A 15,479-nucleotide genomic window follows, 5' to 3' on the forward strand; every position below is an offset into this window, starting at 1 on the left:
CTGGGGTGAGTGTCCAACTCCCATCCACTCCTTCCTTAATGAAAGGTAGGTGACGAGTGACAGGATCATTAGCCATCTCAGGGAGGATGCTGCGGAGACGCACGAGCGCCTCTCGTGCGGCCGTCTCCACTGCCAACATCAGCTCTCCCATCTGTGGTCCTTCGAAGAACCAACTAGACGGGGAGTCATTAGCCTTCACTATCACGTCCACGTGATATTCCTTAGTGTTGGCGTTGACCCAGTGCTCGTGGTAGAGGAAGATGGGCGTGCGTCGTACGTGGCACTTCTCGAGACAATCCACCAGGAGTAGTGGAAAGCCGGTCTCCAGAAGCGTCTCACGTACGGCAGCCATCTACAAGGCATAGGAGAGAGGTCAGAAGGTTGTATGTGCAAAAGTTTGTGCAAGGCCGGCGTTCTAACGCTCTCGGCTAACGTCCATGCTATCTAAGTCTTCCTATAGTTAGGATGGCTCTGATACCAGTTCTGTGGGGTCCCCGACTAGCAAGTCGAGTTCGCCGTGCCTAGTGACCCCAAGGAGCAATGTTCACTAAACACATATACTGAATAATAGAGTCTTACATCCAAGTACCGAAATTATTACATCAAACGAACAGAAGGTCGGGTTCAAGAGCAAGGCCTAAAGCCAAATTAAACAGATACATCGAGTAGCGAAAACTCGTAAGGGCTAAGCGGTGCCCATGCCATCGAGCCTACACCGACAGGCATTCTGACTTGGAAGCGTCCTAGATCGCAGGTTCGTCTCCGACGGCGTACTCGTCGCCAAACTCCGGTCCTTCCATGTCTGGTCAATAATAGAACCAGTGGCAAGCCAATGAGTACTTTGAATGTACTCGCAAACAGCCCATGATATGAACATTGATAGTGAAGAATAATAGTAACATGTATCTATGGTGGAATGCAATTTGGTGGAATGATCAGGTATATGCAACAAGTTAAAGAATTACTCTTGAAGAACAGGTTACAGATATCAACATATCTGCTAAGGGTTGAACCATCCGGGTTCACCCTATATGCCAAGTCATCGGACTTGTCATAACCTCAATGTATTAATGATGGCTAAACCATCCGGGTTTACCCTATATGCCAAGTCACCGAACTTGGTCATATTATTACTCTCATAACAACACCTTTTTAACACCACACACACACACACACACTTGGTTTTTGCGGAAACGCTGGACGTAGTTTAAGCAGCACCACCCAACTGTCCTTGACCGTGGACACGGCTATTCGAATAGTTTGACACTCTGCAGAGGTAGTACGCTGGACCCACGAGAAACGGGAAACTTCCGTGTCATCCACGACTCGCGGTATATCACATATACCCGAGGTAAGTACCCGATCATCATCTTTCCCCCGACGATACTAGACAAAGAGGTCCACTCGATTGGTAACCAGCCCACATGTTGTACGTCTTACGAGCACCGACTCTGGACTGTATCAACCATGGAGGGACCAACGATGTGCCTGGAACTCATAATGATGGCATAGTCGTCTTACCTGGCACGACCCCATCACGAGAGTGACACTGATCACTCCCGCCACTAGTAATGTGGCTCTTTGCTAGTACCGACCAGAGTAATCAACAAAGCCCCGTCCTATAAAGGGGTAACGTGGTCGTACTGGTAAGGTTGGGATGGTCGACACATCAGAAATCTAATCCCATTTCCGAAACCACACACGCAAAATACCCGGTGCACCACTTCTCCAAAAGTGGCCACCAACTCATCATCACCCTTGGGCATTAGTGGCACCCGACAGGGTTTTCGTAAACTCTTTATTTTAACTCATCATCATGCTTGTGATCATATGCTCTATCTTTACTTGTCAACATGGTATTAACATGACCCTCAAGGGGTAGGGTCAAGCTCAGTGCAATGATATTACTCTACTAGTCAGCATGACAGTATCATGATCCTCAAAGATGGTAGGGTCAAGCTCATCAAGCTTGTGCTCCGAGGAGCCATATGTATAACATCACTATCATGCAAGTGCTTCGATGAAGCCTTCGGTACCATCACACCAATGATGAACCGGCACTGTGATCACATGCAACGGAAAAAGTACCAACTATACTAGCATGCAACAATGTTTATGATCAAGTCATGGTCAAAGGGCTGCTTGCCTTGGTCAGCTAGGTATCCGGGGTCTTCGAGGTCTTCCGCTCCGGATCCTCCGTCACTCGGTAACTCTACTTTCGAGAAAGGAAATAAATAATAACTCACACAAAAACAGATCACAAGGTGCTTTTTAAAAATGTTGCAAAGCTTGAATAAATTCAGTTTATTATTTTGGAAAATGTTTCCTATGGTTTTTATTAGCTAAGCATATTTATTTAAAAGCAAACAGGACCAAACAAATGCTTCTAATATCATTTTATTATACCAAAACAATTTCTGTTTTTGATAAATGTCAAACTCTACAGAATCAATTACTACACATTTTTAGAAAATTGTTGGTGGAAGAATCATATTTTTCTATTGGCTAAATATTTTTATAAAAATCATTTAAGCTGCAGGTTAAAAATAAAAGAAAAAGGCCAGGGGGAGACCTAGTCGGCCCAGCCAGCAGACCGGCCACCAGGCGCGCGCGGGCCAGGTTCAAACCTGACCTGCGGGCCCCTGGGGTCAGTGTCAGCGGCTGCGCGCGCTGGCTGCCCCGGGACAATGACAGGTGGGCTCCACCAGTCGGGTCCTTCTCCTACCTCCAGCCAGAGAGGTGGAGACGGACGCCGGCAAGGCTACCGTTGCCCTCAGGCCAATCTAGGGGCGGGAATGGGTCCCTCGTTCCTCCGCCTACCTGCTCGTGGTCGGGACGTCACCGGAGGTGGTCTGGGTCACCGGCGACGAGGTGATCGTGGCGGAAAGGTTTCGGGTTGGCGTCGAACTAGTGGCTATGGGCACAAATTCGCTCGGGGAAATTGGGGGAAATGATCCTAGCGTCAAGGGGAGTGCAATGGGAGGTCGGGCGGCGCAGGAGCCGGCGTGTAGCCGAAGATCGACTGGAGCTTCGAGGCAGAGGGGCCTCGGTCGATCTCGAGCACCGGGGCTCTGCGAGCTCGACTGGGCGGCTAGGGGGAGTCTAGTGGTTGTGCTGAAGCTGCCTGGGGGGTGCTGGGGTGCCGGGGGGGTCCTATTTATAGGCCAGCGGCGGTGAGCCGACTCGGGCGCGCCGGTGACTCACCGAGGTGCGCGTGCATGCACAGTGAGGTGCTGGCCGCGAAACCACGGGTTCGGGACGTGGTTTAGGACCTCCTGGTGCATCGGCCGCAGAGGGAAAGAGAGTGGGGTCGAGCCGCAGCGACCGTGCATGCTCGGCCGCGTCGGGCGCGCGCGCGGCACGCGTCGCCTGAGCTCTTGCGCGAGGAGAGGGGGCCCCTGATGGTAGATTTGCACAGAATGGGTGTCGGGGGAGCGTTTGGACATTACTAAGGGGGTTGGAACTGGCCGGGGCGACGTCCCCTTGCTGGAGGCTCTCTGTAGCGCGCCCAGAGCGCAGTTTTGGCATGCCACGGCATGCTGGCGCGCTCTGGGGCACTTGAGACGTGTCCTCCATGTCCTGAGTGTTGCTGGGAGTGTGCCTAGCCGTTGTGTGTTAGTGGGAGCACGAGCTGGTCAAAGGAGGCAAGGAACACCAGTGTTGCCCGCACTGGCCTGCGGCTCAAATTGAAGATCTTGTCACTAGTGCTTGGAGTTGGGGAGGGGCTGGTTGACTGGGTGCTCAGGGTGTTATGGGGCTCTAACTCACCAAGTTTGGGGCTTTGCCATTGGGTAAAACAGTGGCTAGGAGGGTTTTTACCTTCCTGCCAGTAGGTGTTTGACAGTGATTTGGGGTTCTTCCACTCCACCACTGGAACTGAAAGTTAACATGTTTGGTCTTGGTGTAAAAACATGGGGTTTCACCAAATTTGAGCTCCATTGAACAAGTTTAGCTTTGTAAACTTGAAAATGCCTCAAAATGACCTGTACTGTCCTTTACAAAGGAAGTGTGGCCAATCAGAGTCTCACAAATCCCATCTTTGGTGTGGAGTCCTCATTTGGGGTGTCAAACACCTCTGCAAAGTTTCAGCTCCATTGGAGAAACTTTGCAATGTAGAGTTGCTTCAACTCTTCTCTGTACAGAGAGGGTTTTGGGCTCATTAGGTGCACTTCCCCACCTTGGATCAAGGTGAGATTTTATGTGAGCACCTAATATGTCTTGGGAGGGCTCGTGTAATTTTATGGGAATTTATTGAGATCATTTCCTTTGGAAACATCTCAAAAAGCTAAAATAGACAGAAATGGTTTTCAGGGTTTTACTCAAATAATATTAATATAAAATAGGGTTGAAAGTCTTATATATGGAAAATATATGTCCTTCTGAGCTTCCATGAATTTACTCAGAATTTTCTAAGGCAGAAAGCAATTTTCCTTGTGGGAATATCATTCCTCGCCTTAGAAACAGACATAGATATAAAATAGGAAAATAATATTTTAAATCGCCAATTAATGTTTTTAATGAATGAAAATAATATCTGGATCAGATCACCAACTTTGGTTGGAAGTGCCACTTGGCTCCATGAGCTAGTAGTGTATCCCAACATGATGAAGGTGATCTTGATAAAAAGGAAAAAGGGTTTTTGAAGAGAGCAAAATAATAAGTTTTTCATGGGTTTGAGTCATCGAGCAAGCAAGCATTCAGTCATACAAGGGCTGACATTGCACTCACAACATTATTTGAAAAAGTTTTAACAAGCTCTGATTTTTCCAACATAACAATACTTGTGATGAAAAACAGGGTGTGACACATACGTTCCCAAGCTTGAGCAACATGTTCATTATCCAATTGTCTAAAATTCATAATGTTATTTCTTAATTGGATAATCTTAGCAGGCGGGTAGTGCTTCCCAATAAAAGCATCTTTGCACTTATCCCAAGAATCTATGCTATTCCTAGGCAAAGATTGAAGCCACACTTTAGCTCCTCCTCTCAAGGAGAAAGGAAAAAGCTTAAGTTTAACAATATCACCATCTACTTCTTTATATTTTTGCATATCACAAAGCTCAACAAAATTGTTCAAGTGCAAAGCAGCATCATCTCCAGCACCGGAGAATTGATCTTTCATAACAAGGTTCATTAAATTAGGTTAAATCTCATAGGGAGTGGCTCCAGTGGTGGGAGCAACAATAGGAGTGCAGATAAAGTCATTATTGTTGTGACTAGTGTCGGCGTTGCTAGGTCGACACCTATGGGAATCAACGTGATACCCTTGTGATCGTAGGGCGGGGAAGGACGAGTTAAGAGCGGAGCTAACGATCAACACCCGACAAACCTTTTCACCCAGGTTCGGGCCGCATACGCGTAAAACCCTACATCCTACTTGTGTGATTGTATTAAGCGTTTCGTTGTTCGTTACAGTGACTATTGATAACTGATACGTCTCCAACATATCTATAATTTTTGATGGTTTCATGCTATTATCTTGTCAAACTTAGGATGTTTTGCATGCCTTTTATATATTTTTTGGGACTAACTTGTTAACTGAGTGCCAAGTGCCAGTTCCTGTTTTTTCCATGTTTTTGACCCCTTTCAAAGGAGAATTTGAAACGGAGTACAAACGAAATAAAATCCCCAAAAAGATTTTTTCCGTAACAGAAGAAAATCGGGAGACTTGAGAGCCAAGGCAGGGGGTCCCTAGGGGCCCCACAAGCCCCCTAGACGCGGCCAGGGGGGAGGCCGTGACCCCTTGGCTTGTGGGCAACCTGGACCTCCTCTGCCCTAGGTTTTGCACCTATATATTCCCATAAATTCCATAAAAAATCAAGAGATCATCGAAAGTACTTTTCCGCCACCGCAAGCTTCTGTCTCCGCAAGATCCCATCTCGGGCATGTTCTGGTGCCCTGCCGGAGGGGGGATTCGGACACGGAGGGCTTCTTCATCAACACCATGACCTCTCCGATGATGCATGAGTAGTTCACCATAGACCTACGGGTCCATAGCTAGTAACTAGATGGCTTCTTCTCTCTCTTGGATCTTCAATACAAAGTTCTCCATGATCTTCATGGAGATCTATCCGATGTAATCTTCTTTTGCGGTGTGTTTGTCGAGATCCGATGAATTGTGGATTTATGATCAGATTATCTATGAATCTTATTTGAGTTTCTCCTGATCTCTCTTATGCATGATTTCATATCCTTGTAATTCTCTTCGAGTTGTGGGTTTTGTTTGGCCAACTAGATCTATGATTCTAGCAATGGGAGAAGTGCTTGGTTTTGGGTTCATACCGTGCGGTGACCTCACCCAGTGACAGAAGGGGTAGCAAGGCACGCATCGTGTTGTTGCCATCAAGGGTAAAAAGATGGGGTTTTCATCATTGGTTTGAGATCACCCCTCTACATCATGTCATCTTGCTTAAGGCGTTACTCTGTTCGTCATGAACTCAATACACTAGATGCATGCTGGATAGCGGTCGATGTGTGGAGTAATAGTAGTAGATGCAGAAAGTATTGGTCTACTTGTCTCGGACGTGATGCCTATATGTATGATCATTGCCTTAGATATCGTCATGACTTTGCGCGGTTCTATCAATTACTCAAGAGTAATTTGTTCACCCACCGTGATACTTGCTATTTTGAGAGAAGCCTCTAGTGAACACTATGGCCCCCGGGTCTATTCCACACCATATTTTCAGCTTTACACTTTTTACTTCGTTGCACTTTCCGCCTTCAGATCTCACTTTGCAAACAATCTTGAAGGGATTGACAACCCCTTTAAAGCGTTGGGTGCAAGCTCGTTTGTGTTTGCGCACGTACTCTAGACTTGACGAGATTGTCCTACTGGATTGATACCTTGGTTCTCAAACCGAGGGAAATACTTACTGCTCCTGTGCTGCATCACCCTTTCCTCCTCAAGGGAAAAACCAACGCAAGCTCAAGAGACGACAGAAGGATCTCTGGCACCACTGCCGGGGAAGGACTTTTGTTGCCGTAGCATAAGAATTTCTGGCGCCGTTGCCGGGGAAGGACTTTTGTTGCCGTAGCAGAAGAATTTCTGGCGCCGTTGCCGGGGACGATCAAGTCAAGAACTCATCCAAGTAGGTGTCGCAAACTCATCTCTTGCATTTACTTTGTTTGCCAGTTGCCTCTCGTTTTCCTCTCCTCTACTTCACAATTTGCCTTTTTCGTTTGCCTTTTCCGTTTGCCTTTTCGTTCGCCCTTTTTCTCGCTTGCCCGTTGTTCGCTTGTGTGCTTGCTTGCTTGCCGGAGTCACCATGAATGAAAACACCAAACTTGGTGACTTCTCGAATACTAATAATAATGATTTTATTAGTACTCCGATTGCTCCTCCACTAGTGCGGAGTCATACAAAATCAATGCCGCTTTGCTGAATCTTGTTATGAAAGAGCAATTCTCCAGCCTTCCTAGTGAAGATGCCGCATCCCATCTCAATACTTTCATTGAACTTTGCGATATGCAAAAGAAGAGAGATGTGAAAAATGACGTGATTAAATTGAAGCTTTTTTCCTTTCTCGTCGCGAGATCGCGCAAAAACTTGGTTTTCTTCTTTGCCCAAAAATAGTATCAATTCTTGGGATAAGTGCAAAGATGCTTATATATCCAAGTATTTTCCGCCGGCTAAGATCATCTTTCTCCGTAATGATATCATGAATTTCAAGCAACTTGATCATGAACATGTTGCAAAATCTTGGGAGAGAATGAAATTGATGATTATAAATTGTCTTGCTCATGGCTTGAGTCTTTGGATGATTATTCAAATCTTTTACGCTGGCTTGAATTTTGCTTCTAGAAATATCTTGGACTCTGCCTCAGGTGGAACGTTCATGGAAATCACGTTAGGGGAAGCCACAAAGCTCCTAGACAACATCATGACGAATTACACTCAGTGGCACACTAAAAGGTCACCTACTAGTAAGAAGGTACACGCTATAGAGTAAATTAACACGTTGAGTGCCAAGATGGACGAGTTAATGAATTTGGTTGCTAGTAGAAGTGCTCCTTTAGATCCTATTGATATGCCCTTGTCTTCCTTGATTGAGAGTAGCAACGCTAGCTTGGTCGTTAAATTTGTTGGTAGGAATAATTTTGGCAACAACAATGCTTTTAGAGGAAATTAGGTTCCTAGGCCTTTTCCTAGTAACTTTAATAACTTTGGCAACTCCCACAACAATACGCATGGAAATTACAATAGATTACCCTCTGATCTAGAGAGTAATATCAAAGAGTTAATCAACTCTCAAAAGATTTTCAATGCGTCCATAGAGGAAAAGCAACTCAAAATTGACGATTTGGCTAAGAGCGTTGATAGAATGTCTAGTGATGTTGATGCTTGGAAAGTTAGATGTGCTCCTCCCAAGATCAACATGGATGAAACTTTGAAAGCTATGCGTGTTTCCATGATTGAGAGTAAAGAAAGAACCGCCCAAATTCGTGCTAGACATGAATGGCTTAAAAAGGCGTGTTCTCGTGATAAGAATCACGAAGATCTTAAAGTGCTTGGTGTGACTCCCATTGAATCTTTGTTTTCTTGTGTCAAACCTAATGATGATGGGGCTGGATATGAATACACTTTGGTTGAAAAGTGCCCCAATGATCCGGAGTCCATCTATCTTGATGCTAAAAGCATTGAAAGTGGAGTAGTAGACATTAAAACTTTGAGTAGTAATGAAATTACTACCATGGATCTGAAAGAATTCAATTATGATAGTTGCTCCTTGATTGAATGCATTTCCTTGATGCAATCCATGTTAAACTCTCCACACGCTTATAGCCAAAACAAGGCCTTTACCGATCATATCGTCGAAGCTATGATAAAGTCTCTTGAAGAGAAACTTGAATTGGAAGTCTCTATCCCTAGAAAGCCTCATGATGAGTGGGAACCTACCATCAAAATCAAAAACAAAAACTATGAATGCAATGCTTTGTGTGATTTGGGTGCTAGTGTTTCCGCGATTCCAAAGTCTTTATGTGATGTTCTGGGTTTTAATGAGACTGAAGAGTGTTCTCTTAATTTGCATCTTGCGGATTCTACTCTCAAGAAACCCATGGGAAGGATCAATGATGTTATTATTGTTGCAAATAGGAACTATGTACCCGTGGATTTCATTGTGCTTGACATTGATTGCAATCCTACATGCCCTATTATTCTTGGTAGACCTTTCCTAAGGATTATCGGTGCTATCATCGATATGAAGGAAGGGAATATTATATTTCAATTTCTCGAAGGAAGGGCATGGAACACTTTCCTGGAAAGAAAATAAGATTTCCTTATGAATCCATGATGAGGGCCACTTATGGTTTGAGCACCAAAGACGACGATACGTGATTCTATCGCTTTTATGCCTAGCTAAGGGCGTTAAACAATAGCGCTTGTTGGGAGGCAACCCAATGAATTTATATTTTTCTTTCTGTTTTGTTGCGTCCACACCATCATGACTCTGTTGTGATTGTGTTTTTTGTGTTTCTTTTTGTGTTTGAGCCAAGCAAAACCTTTATGACTAGTCTTGGTAATGGTTGTTTGATCCTGCTGGAAAAAGACAGAAACTTTTCGCTCACGAGATGTTTTTAGTTTTTATTGAGAAAGAGCTTTTGAGTTTATTCTTTTTGCTTCTGGTTGATATGCCTTTTTCCCAGGCAGTCGTAATTTTTTAGAATTTTTGAGGTACCAGAAGTATACGAAGTATACAGATTGCTACAGACTGGTCTGTTTTTGACAGATTCCGTTTTTGTTGAGTTGGTTGCTTGTTTTGATGAAACTATGGTTAGTATCAGGGGGTACTAGCCATTTAAAAGTGAGAATACAGTAGCCCAACACCAATATAGATAGAATTCAAGTTTTCTACAGTACCAAAAGAAGTGGTAGTTTGTTTTCTTGTGCTAATGTTATCACGAGTTTCTGTTTGAGTTTTGTGTTGTGAAGTTTTCAAGTTTTGGGTGATGTTCTCATGGACAAAGAGATAAGGAGTGGAAAGAGCTAGCCATATTCCAGGACACCAAAAAGCCTAAGCTTGGGGATGCCCCGGGAAGGCATCCCCTCTTTCGTCTTCAATGCATCGGTAACATTACTTGGAGCTATAATTTTATTCACCACATGATATGTGTTTTTGTTGGAGCGTCTTGTATCGTAGGAGTCTTTTCTTTTTGTTGCGTCACAATCATCCTTGCTGCACACCTTTTTGAGAGAGAGACATGCACTCATCGTGATTTTGCTAGAATGCTCATAGTGCTTCACTTATATCTTTTGAGCTAGATACTTTTGCTCTTTGTGCTTCACTTAGATCTTTTAGAGCACGGCGGTGCGTGAATTGTTAGTTGGCTTATGCTATGAAAGTAGTCCCAAAGGTGATAGGTACCCAAAGAGGATACAAAAACCTCCATCTTCATGTGCATTGAGTAGAAAGAGAAGTTTTGATTCCTTTCAATTAGTTTTGAGACGTGGATTCGGTAATATTAAGAGCTATGTTAGTAGGGTGTTGTTAATCTAGAAATACTTGTGTTGAAGTTATTGATTCTCGTAGCATGCACGTATGGTGAACCGCTATGTTAGGAAGTCGGAGCATAATTGATCTACTGATTGTCATCCTTTGTGTTGAGGTCGGGATCGCGTGATGGTTAACACCTACCAACCCTTCCCCTAGGAGTAAGCGTTTAGCACTTTGTTTCGATTACTAATAAAAACTTCCGCAACAAGTATGTGAGTTCTTCATGACTAATGTGAGTCCATGGTATAGATGCACTTTCACCGTTCACCATTGCTAGCATCTCTAGTGCCGCGCAATTCTCTCCGGTACACAAACCCACCACATGCCTTCCTCAAAACATCCACCATACCTACCTACTACGGCATTTTCAAAGCCAATCCGAGATATATTGCCATGCAACTCCCACCGTTCCTTCTCATGACTTGTGCCGTCACTCTCATATTGCCATTGCATGATCGTAAGATAGCTAGCGAGATGTTTTCAATGTCATACGCCATGCTAGATCGTTGCACATCCCGGTACACTACCAGAGGCATTTCCTATAGAGTCATCATCGTTTTGAGCTTTGAGCTGTGAGTAAATAAAAGTGTGATGATCATCATCATTAGAGCATTGTCCCATGTGAGGAAATAAAAAAAAAGAGGCCAAAGAGCCCAAATAAAAAAAGAGAAAAGAAAAAAAGAGGCCCAAGAGCCCAAATAAAAAAAGAGAGAAAAAGAGAGAAGGGACAATGCTACTATATTTTTCCACACTTGTGCTTCATAATAGCACCATGTTCTTCATGATTGAGAGCTTCTTGCTTTGTCACTACCATATGCTAGTGGGAATCTTCATTATATAACTTGTCTTGTATATTCCAATGATGGGCTTCCTCAAAATTGCCCTAGGTCTTCGTGAGCAAGCAAGTTGGATGCACACCCACAAGTTTTCCTTTTGAGCTTTCACATACTTATAGCTCTAGTGCATCTCTTGAATGGCAATCCGTACTCATTCACATTGATATCTATTAATGGGCATCTCCATAGCCCTTTGATACGCCGAGTCAATGTGACTATCTCCTCCTTTTTGTCTCACAACCACCACCAAACTCTATTCCACCTATAGTGCTATATCCATGGCTCGCGCTCATGTATTGCGTGATAGTTATAAAAAGTTTGAGAAAGTAAGAGTGCAAAAACAATTACTTGGCCAATACCGGGGTTGTGCATGATTTACATTAGTTGTGTGAGGATGATGGAGCATAGCCAGACTATATGATTTTGTAGGGATAACTTTCCTTGGCCTTGTTATTTTGAAAGTTTATGATTACTTTGCTAGTTTGCTTGAAGTACTATTGTTTTCATGTCAATAGAAAACTATTGTTTTGAATCTTACGGATCTGAACATTCATGTCATGTGAAAGAAGTTGCAAAGGACAACCATGCTAGGTAGCATTCCACATCAAAAATTCATTCTTTATCACTTCCCTACTCGAGGACGAGCAGGAGTTAAGGTTGGGGATGCTTGATACGTCTCCAATGTATCTATAATTTTTGATGGTTTCATGCTATTATCTTGTCAAACTTTGGATGTTTTGCATGCCTTTTATATATTTTTTGGGACTAACTTATTAACTCAGTGCCAAGTGCCAGTTCCTATTTTTTTCCATGTTTTTGACCCCTTTCAGAGGAGAATTTGAAACAGAGTCTAAACGGAATAAAATCCCCGAAAAGATTTTTTCCGTAACATAAGAAGATCGGGAGACTTGAGAGCCAAGGCAGGGGGTCCCCAGGGGCCCCACAAGCCTCCTAGCCGCGGCCAGGGGGAGGCCGTGGCACCCTGGCTTGTGGGCCCCCTGGACCTCTTCTGCCCTAGGTTTTGCTCCTATATATTCGTATAAATTCCATAAAAAATTAGGAGATCATCGAAAGTACTTTTCCGCCGCCGCAAGCTTCTGTCTCCGCAAGATCCCATCTGGGGCACGTTCTGGTGCCCTGCCGGAGGGGGATTCGGACACAGAGGGCTTCTTCATCAACACCATGACCTCTCCGATGATGCGTGATTAGTTCACCATAGACCTATGGGTCCATAGCTAGTAACTAGATGGATTCTTCTCTCTCTTGGATCTTCAATACAAAGTTCTCCATGATCTTCATGGAGATCTATCCGATGTAATCTTCTTTTGCGGTGTGTTTGTCGAGATCCGATGAATTGTGGATTGATGATCAGATTATCTATGAATCTTATTTGAGTTTCTCCTGATTTCTCTTATGCACGATTTCGTATCCTTGTAATTCTCTTTGAGTTGTGATTTTTTTTGGCCAACTAGATCTATGATTCTTGCAATGGGAGAAGTGCTTGGTTTTGGATTCATACCGTGCGGTGACCACACCCAGTGACAGAAGGGGTAGCGAGGCAGGCATCGTGTTGTTGCCATCAAGGGTAAAAAGATGGGGTTTTCATCATTGGTTTGAGATCATCCCTCTACATCATGTCATCTTGCTTAAGGCGTTACTCTGTTAGTCATGAACTCAATACACTAGATGCATGCTGGATAGCAGTCGATGTGTGGAGTAATAGTAGTAGATGCAGAAAGTATTGGTCTACTTGTCTTGGACGTGATGCCTATATGTATGATCATTGCCTTAGATATCATCATGACTTTGCACGGTTCTATCAATTGCTCGACAGTAACTTGTTCACCCACCGTGATACTTGCTATTTTGAGAGAAGCCTCAAGTGAACACTATGGCCCCCGGGTCTACTCCACACCATATTTTCAACTTTACACTTTTTACTTCGTTGCACTTTCCGCCTTCAGATCTCACTTTGCAAACAATCATGAAGGGATTGACAACCCCTTTAAAGCGTTGGGTGCAAGCTTGTTTGTGTTTGCGTAGGTACTCTGGACTTGACGAGATTCTCCTACTGGATTGATACCTTGGTTCTCAAACTGAGGGAAATACTTACTGCTCCTGTGCTGCATCACCCTTTCCTCTTCAAGGGAAAAACCAACGCAAGCTCAAGAGACGACAGAAGGATCTCTGGCACCACTGCCGGGGAAGGACTTTTGTTGCCGTAGCAGAAGAATTTTTGGCGCCGTTGCTGGGGAAGAACTTTTGTTGCCGTAGCAATAACCGTCTTCTAGTCAATGTACAAAGAGTCTAACCCCTTGTGAATGAGCTAAGGGCCTCCTTTTATAGGCAAAGGGGTCACCTACAGTGCTTGGTGGTAGGTTCACGAGAAGTTACAGTGAACCTAGAGCGGTCCTTATCTATCTACCGCTGTCAGGTGCATTAAATGCTCGTCTTGTCCTTGTTAGCGACGTGCTGGTGAAGACATGTGTCCAGGCGTTTTGACACCTAGACGCCGCGCTGGCGCATGCGGAATGCGCTGGAACTTGGGGGGCAGTGGCACTGTGGCAAGGGCGGTTGCCCTCCAGTGCCTAGCACGTCATCTCGGCAAGGGAGCTTGCCGGGGCCTTGGGTCTTCGTCCCGGCAAGGAAGCTTGCCGGGGGCTTCGGTTGTCATCCCGGCAAAGGGGGTTTGCCGAGGCCTCGTGCCTGGTGAGTTCATCACGCCCACCAAACGGGCGTGGCCTTGGTTATCCTCCCGGCAAGGCAGGCTTGCCGGGGCCTTGGTAATCTTGGGGGTGCCTCTTGTCTGGACCCTGCCACGCCCTGCCGTCCGGGGCGTTTTGCGGCCGTGCACAAGTCTTTAGTGCACCGACACGAGCTCCCAGGCATGGGCCACACACACACACGAAGTGTTGTTGGGCCAGGCCCAAAGAGGTGCACGGGCCTTCGTGGCATGCGCAATTGTGGATGGACAGGTGACAGCCGAGGCCTTGAAAGGCGCAGTAGTGGTTGGGCCCGCCCGTGCATGCATTGGCGCATCAGGGCGGTTATCTGTTCGCCCGTGAGCTCGAGCGATTAGGCGTGAGGGGTGGTGGCTTTTGCAGCAAGGGAGGCTAGCCCCCGCACCCCGTCCTATAAATTAGGAGGGTCTGCGAGGGGTTTTGCTCACCCAACTCCCTCTGAATCCCCCAACCGCTTGATCTTGGCCTTCAAAATCTTCTCCTGTTTGTAGGTGGCGCTCGCCCCTAACCATGGTTAGGGGACGAGGTCAGCCACCGTCGAGCGCTAGGGCTGCGAGGGGATCCCATTCGGATCATACCACAACTTCCGGGGGTGCCACGGTGGAAGACGCCCCGCACGCCGCGGAGGAAGGGCAAGGGGCCGAGGTCGCCGCGGAATTCAAGGCCGGAGGCGGCGGAGCGCTACTCCAACGCCTCCGCCTTCCCCAGAGCTTGCTCATGTGGCGGCCCTCCATGTTTTTAGGGGCCCCCACGTGTTCTTATCAACTGTTGCGAAAGTCGCTCGAGCGGCATTGGGATCTCCGCTTCGAGCAACGGTGACAAGGGGGATGGCAACGGTGAGGGTGCCGGGGGAATTGAATCGAATGCCGATTTCCTCGGTTGGGACTGTGTGCTTCCTGCACTGATGCGGCCCGGCCCCGCCCTTCCCTTGCCTCGGAGGGGGGATCTCAACCGGATCCTTCACCCCCTTCTCGCAGCTTGACGAGGCCGAACCCGCTTCCGTCGGTACAGCGCTGGGGGAGCAAGCGTGGATGTACCGCAGGCCTTGTCGCGTCCTGTCTTCATGAACTCCAATTCCTCCGCGTAGGTTAATCCTCGTCAAAAGACAAAGTCTTTAGGTTAGGATAAGGATGCTATGTAAGTGGAGTCAAGTGTATCCATTCAAATGAATGAAAAATACCTTTTTTGCTTTTTTCCGATTCCGTTCTTTGTATGGTTCGTTTTTGCATAATCTCGGAGCTTGCCGACAACTACCGGCAAGACTCCTTGTCGCATTCAGTGCAACCATGGAAATATCCAAGCGCAACTTGAGACGAAATCGGGTGCTACGTAGCCACTTGCTCCATTGATCAAGTTCGCAACTGTTTGAAGGCGCTCTGTGGCCATTTAGGTCGTTTGAACGAG

The sequence above is a fragment of the Hordeum vulgare genome, chromosome 5H, assembly GCF_904849725.1.
Source record: "Hordeum vulgare subsp. vulgare chromosome 5H, MorexV3_pseudomolecules_assembly, whole genome shotgun sequence".
NCBI lineage: Eukaryota > Viridiplantae > Streptophyta > Magnoliopsida > Poales > Poaceae > Hordeum > Hordeum vulgare.